A 7,165-nucleotide genomic window follows, 5' to 3' on the forward strand; every position below is an offset into this window, starting at 1 on the left:
CTTTTGACACATTTTGTTCGGTTACAGCATTATTCTCCCATCTCCACAGAGGAACTCTAGAGCTCTGTCAGAGTGACCATCGTGTTCTTGGTCACCTCCCTGACCAAGGCCCTTCTCAGTTTGGCCGGGCAGCCAGCATTAGGATTATTCTTGGGGGTTTCAAACTTCTTCCATTTAAGAATAATGGATGCCACTGTGGTCTTGGGGATCTTGAATACTGCAGAAATGTTTTGGTACCCTTCCCCACATCTGTGCCTCGACACATTCCTGTCTCGGAGCTCTACGGACAATTCATTCGACCTCCTGGCTTAGTTTTTGCTCTGACGTGCACTGTCAACAGTGGGACCTTATATAGGCAGGTGTGTGCCTTTCCAAATCATGTCCAATCAATTGAATTGAATTTTCCACAGGTGGACTCAATCAAGTTGTAGAAACATCAAGGATGATCAATGGAAACAGGATGCACCTGAGCTCAATTGCAGGTCTCAGAGCAAAGGGTCTGAATACTTATGTAAATAATCGGTCTATTATTTTTAACACATTTGCTAAAATGTCTAAAAACCTGTGTTTAGCTTTCATTATGGGGTATTGTGTGTAGATTGCTGAGGATGAATGCTTTTTAAAATACATTTTAGAATAAGTAACGGGGAGGGAAAATGGGGGGGGGGGGGGGGGGGGATATTTGAATATTTCCCGATGGCACTGTGCGTGCGCGTGTGTCTATGATTAATGAGTGGGACTGCATCAGGTTCATCTAGCGGTGACCTCTACAGAACAGTCACCTCCACTGGGACTAGACACTACAGAGGGACAGGAGAGGAAAACAAACTCACTGTACCGCACACTGGGCTGGCCTGTACTCACTCTACTGTACAGTGTATGTGTTGTTACATGTGTGTATGTGTGCCTGTGCGTGTGTGTGCGTGTGCGTGTGCCTGTGCCTGTGTGTGTGTGTGTGTAACAGCAGTGTTCTATTAGTCATCTCTAAATTAACTCAGTAATAGCGGAATGATAATGTCCGGTTGGAGCCAGTACCCTGAGGGCTGTTCCACGCTGTCAGTTGGTGTTAGCACGACCACCCCTGCAGACATAGCACAATTTCACACCCTCTGAGGTGGCACAGCGCATGACCCGCTAATTGCCTGTCAGGACCTATTCAGCGCTAAGCTACGGCCAATGCTAGTGTAACTTCAGCACTAGACGATGGCAAATGCTAGTGAAACTTCAGCGCTAGGCTACGGCTAGTGTACCTTCATGTGAATGTACTGCAGCCCAGTCAAGCCTTGTTCGGTCTAACACAAGTTAGCATCATTAGCTAAATCAAAATCAAATCAAATGTATTTATATAGCCCTTCGTACATCAGCTGATATCTCAAAGTGCTGTACAGAAACCCAGCCTAAAACCCCAAACAGCAAGCAATGCAGGTGTAGAAGCACGGTGGCTAGGAAAAACTCCCTAGAAAGGACAAAAACCTAGGAAGAAACCTAGAGAGGAACCAGGCTATGTGGGGTGGCCAGTCCTCTTCTGGCTATGCTGGGTGGAGATTATAACAGAACATGGCCAAGATGTTCAAATGTTCATAAATGACCAGCACGGTCAAATAATAATAATCACAGTAGTTGTCGAGGGTGCAGCAAGTCAGCACCTCAGGAGTAAAGGTCAGTTGGCTTTTCATAACCGATCATTAAGAGTATCTCTACCACTCCAGCTAGCTCGCTGCTGTTGGTTCCCACTCGTTTTTTCAGAGCCTGGGACCCAATACTCTTCTCCTAGCCTAATTTCCTCATTGTCCTCGGGAAAACACTAACAGGTGACCTACTGGCTTGACAAACGCCACCAATGTACTGTCACCCGTTTGCGACACATTGACAATACATACTTGTTTGGACAAATCTGTAATGTAAAGTCTGAAATGATTCATGTTGGCTGCCCGCTAACCTTCCTGTCCACATGTTGTCCTCCATGTTTGCTGTTTATCCGGATACTGCTAGTGGGGGCTGGTGGGGGATTCGGTGTGACTCACACTCCTCACGCTGCCGCAAAGACCTCCTGAAACGTTTTGGTTGAAAATACATTTTCAATGTCTTTCAACCAATTTTGCTCACCGGGGAGTCCTAACCCACTACTGCCACTCTACCTCCACAGGAAAAAACACTCATGGCAGTAGAGTTTACAAAGCCTGCTCATACAGTTGCTACAACCTGCACAAGATTTTCAGCATGTTTGAGGAGATTTGAGCCAGGGGAGGCGCAGAATCACTCATCTTCACATAACGTGTAGCGAGCTATTGTACTGCAAGATGATTGGTACTGTAGATCAGTGATTCTGTAGCCGATATCAAACATGCACATTTCAGACACTTATAGGAGGAAAACTGAGTTTCATTAGTGGGCGGAGGTTAAATCATCCGGTTTGTAAAACTACTGGGATGATTTATTGTATAATATATCATATACACTTATCCTCTGCAGCAGAGGTAACTCTGGGTCTTCCTTTCCTGTGGAGGTCCTCATGAGAGCCAGTTTCATCAAAAAGCTTGATGGTTTTTGCGACTGGCACTTGAAGAAACTTTTTCCGGATCGACTGACCTTCATGTCTTAAAGTAATAACGGACTGTCGTTTCTCTTTGCTTATTTGAGCTGTTCTTGCCATAATATGGACATGGTCTTTTACCAAATAGGGTTTCCTTCTGTATACCCCCCCTACCTTTGTCACAACACAACTGATAGGTTCAAAACACATCAACTCTTACTGGGAGTCTGGTCCTCAAATCAAAGCCTTCCACATTCAAAGTGATTAGTCTGAACTGTGCTGCTGCCTGTGTGCAGTTCAATAGGCTTATTTAAAACCTTTTTCGATGGAGACGGTCTGTGGAGACTTTACTGCTGTAATCACAGGATGTAGCCTCGGTCTTCCTTTGAGGATAGTTTTAGAATCGTTCAGTGTGTAACTGACTAACAACTCAACCCACGTGTGGCTTTCTTTCAGGAGAATGACATCACATTCTGTTGGTAGCAGGTGCAGGCCCTCACCAGATGGCAAGTTTGGGCCCGGTATGTGTTTGCCTTGGCTGCATTCTCCTATCAGCATTTCCTGTTTGAGCGCAAAAGTAATCCTGTGTGTAGCCTGTGCTAGAAGAACACTTCTACTGTAATCATCCTCACATCTGGCTTGAAGTTGAACTTATTTCACCCCAATGGGAACTGGATAGGTCTGTCCCCCTTTTTTTTTTCCCCCTCACCCAACCTTCATATACTTCCCTCTCTCCTAAATTCTTATCCTAAACTCTTCCTTCAAAGTCTCTCCATCTCCTCGTGGTATGCCCCCACGCTCTCCCTGGCGATCTCTCTGAGAACAGGGCCAGCGTTTTCTTCCTTGGGGAGGGGGGGGGGGCACTGTAGAGAGTGTCTCCTCATCTCGTACCTTGAAGGAAGAGCTCGAAGGACTGGGACGAGCCACGCACTCCTCTTAAGGGGGGCCAGGAGGAGGAGAAATGAACAAGACCAAGGAGTGGAGGTCACACTGAGGCCTCCACATAGAAAAGATAGCCTGTGTTTAATGTTGTTTACCTTATGCTTTAAATAATATGGGATAGTTTATACAGCAGTGCAGCATATAGAGATGAGCCTTAGTGATATCTGACACACACACACACACACACACACACATAGCTACAAGCACAGACATAGTACATGGATGAGTGTGTACCCTAGATAGTTGTTCCACTATAATGTAAAGCAGTGAGACCGACCCAGTTCAAGGCTGTATGGGGTGGTCCGAGGTCAAATTGGAAGATGTTTTCATTTAGTGAAATCACTCTGGGTCAGGCTGGGTGGGTTCCTCCCACTATAGACTCTTCAGCGTTAAACTACACTGAGAGTACAAAACATTAGGAACACCTGCTCTTTCCATGACAGACTGACGAGGTGAAAGCCATGAACCCTTATTGATGTCACCTGTTAAATCCAAAATATTTAAGTGCCTTTGAACGGGGCATGGTCGTAGGTGCCAGGCGCACCGGGTTTGGTGTGTCAAGAACTGCAACACTGCTGGGTTTTTTATGCTCAAGAGTATCCCGTGTGTATCAAGAATGGTCAACCACCCAAGGGACATCCAGACAACTTGACACAACTGTGGGAAGCATTGGAGTCAACATGGGCCAGCATCCCTGTGGAATGCCATGCCCTGACGAATTGAGGCTGTTCTGGGGGCAAAAGGGGGTGCAACTCAATATTAGGAAGGTGTTCATGTTTTGTACACTGTGTATAGTTCTGTTCTGCTGCTCCAGACTCTGTGTGTGGGACCAATGACCAACTGACTTTATGGAAAAGTGACACACACCACTCTTACACACTCCTCCAACTAGGGCAGTGTCGGTCATGATATTTTTTCATGCAAATAACTGCCAGTCTCACGGTAATAAACCGTAGATTAAAATAAAACACATTTGGCATCTCCTGGCTTCCACACACTGAAGGCAAGCATCTCAGAGTCGCCTCTTCACTGTTGACTTTGAGACTGGTGTTTTGCGGGTACTATTTAATGAAGCTGCCAGTTTCTCAAACTAGACACTCCAATGTACTTGTCCTCTTGCTCAGTTGTGCACCGGGGCCTCCCACAATTTCGATTCTGGTTAGAGCCAGTTTGCGCTGTTCTGTGAAGGGAGTAGTGCCCAGCGTTGTAGAGATCTTTGAGTTTCTTGGCAATTTCTCGCATGGAATAGCCTTCATTTTTCAGAACAAGAATAGACTGACGAGTTTCAGAAGAAAGTTATTTGTTTCTGGCCGTGTTGATCCTGTAATTGAACCCACAAATGCTGATGCTCCAGATAGTCAACTAGTCTGAAGAAAGCCAGTTTTATTGCTTCTTTATATCAGCACAACAGTTTTTAGCTGTGCTAACATAATTGCAAAAGGGTTTTCTAATTTTCAATTAGCCTTTTAAAATTATAAACTTGGATTAGCTAACACAACGTGCCATTGGAACACAGGCGTGACAGTTGCTGATAATGGGCCTCTGTACACCTATGCAAATATTCCATTAAAAAAAGCAGTTTCCAGCTACAATAGTCATTTACAACATTAACAATATCTACACTGTATTTCTGATCAATTTGATGTTATTTTCATGGACACTTTTTTTTTTGCTTTTCTTTCAATAACAAGGACCTTTCTAAGTGACCCCAAACTTTTGAACGGTAGCATATATTTGCTCAAAAGCCCTCCACAAACTGTCATTTAGGTGTATTTAAGCGACTGTATTGACAACGGTCAACTGCGATTGTATTGACATCTACTGGGGCCATTTATCATGTACAGTAACAGGCAGTTGGTGAACTTGATGAGTATCATGAAGCATCACAGGGTGACTATCTAAATAAAGTGTCACCAAAGCCTACAGGCTAGTCTTTCCACTGACTTCCACAGCCAGTCCCAAGTCGCCATCTACCCCTTCAATTCAAATTGCACCCAGCCCTTCTATTCTCTAGATCTGTATGGCAAACACATCGAAGCATTAGGGCCAAGGGCAAGACGTAGGGAGTCAATTGGGACCGGCTGCATCTTCAACCGACTCATTCATTCCCCTAACACATGTGGGCTTGGTTAATGGCTAATATCACGCTGCCATTAGATCACACTTTTTAAATGGAGGATAGCCCTTTCATGTGGTGAAAGCATCACGGGGTAGTCGTTGGTGCTTCACGAGAGCGCTGCAATAAAGTGAAGGACTTCTCAATGACTATCGGATAGGGCCCAGCCCCAGCTAATTAAATGCACACCATCTGCTACATGAAATGTATCCCCAACAACTTGAAGTTACCATACGTCTGGAGTATTTAAGACCAAAGCAGGGTATATAAGCCCCAAGCAGAACTCCATATCAATCAATAAGAGTAAAGACTCAAACGATTATATAGTCAATATATGACGGTCTTTTATATTGAACATAGAAGACCCTAATACCACTCATACTTGGTCCTTAGGCTTATTGTAGCCTCAAACATAGTGTGTGCCACAGAAAAGAGTGGTCATCAACCCAGTCATTGAATCAAGTTCTCCTATTCTGGGAAATGTAGCACTCATCTATTGGCCAATCTCTGACCACACCCAAAAAGAGCAACATGCCCATTAGGGGTGTGTCACGGACAGCCTTGCAGGCCATTTCATTCCAAACGTGTGACAGACAGAAAAAGAAGCTCAGATTGAAGGAAAGCGGTTCTACAGTATGTCAAGTATCATTCAACGAGACATAACGAACGAACGAACAAGAAAAAGATAGAACTGATGAGATGTAATATTTAGTAGTTAAAATCCAAAAATGCATTCCGATTGGGCAACTAGCCATGCAATGTCATAAGGTACTGACTTTATTACCATGTTTAGGAAGCTCATTGGATCCCACCCATGGCTGGGTCAAATTGACAGTTTTTTCCTCCTCACAGAGGGGACAGCTAATAATAGGCTAGCTAATAATAGGCTAGCTAATAATAGGCTAGCTAATAATAGGCTAGCTAGAAGCTACAATCTTAAGTGTTGGTAGAGTAGAGCTGAATAATATTAGCTGGCTAATCTTGCCACTGCCAAGAACAAAACACGGAGGTCCACCATGTTGAGTGTTCTGCCGAGCTCACCGAGCAGCTGGCTGACCGCACCACGAGGTTGAGGAGCCAGGCAGAAAATGTAAAACCCCGCCCATCTCCCGCGCTACCTGGTGGCCAATTCGATTGAGAAGCACCAGGGCATGGGCACCAACAGCACAAGGACAACATCACAGCAAGCACCGGAATCTCCGTTACCCCCAGCCACTAGCACCTGACAACCTGTTGGACCTAAGCAAAACTGAACAAGTGGAAGCAGAGTTTATTGATTCTTGCAAAGCGAAATCGCAACCACAGCCAGAAACAACAAACAGACCCCACTCAGTTTTCTTCAAAAGATACGGCGGGCGGGCCTTTGTCAGCAATGTGGTCGGCACCGAAACGTGAATTTGGATTACATTTGGGACATCGACGGCAATGTGCGGAAATTCCTTCTCCACTCTGAAGAAGGTTGTTTAGTGAACGAAAAGCCCAGCTGTTCCAGCTGGCATTTTAGGGGGACCGGACAAGTACATTCTGCCAGGAAGGAGACTGGAATCAGAAACTTCTCATGAGGTTCAACACAG

The 7,165-nt window shown here is 45.0% G+C and overlaps 1 protein-coding gene across 6 annotated transcripts in view; it reads right to left on the bottom strand.

Annotated features, from left to right (window-relative positions):
- The window catches only part of myo9ab (myosin IXAb), a 220,952-nt gene that overhangs the window by 117,237 nt on the left and 96,550 nt on the right, over positions 1–7,165 (bottom strand). The gene's annotated exons all lie outside the window — the stretch shown is intronic.

The sequence above is a fragment of the Oncorhynchus nerka genome, linkage group LG9a, assembly GCF_034236695.1.
Source record: "Oncorhynchus nerka isolate Pitt River linkage group LG9a, Oner_Uvic_2.0, whole genome shotgun sequence".
Lineage (NCBI taxonomy): Eukaryota > Metazoa > Chordata > Actinopteri > Salmoniformes > Salmonidae > Oncorhynchus > Oncorhynchus nerka.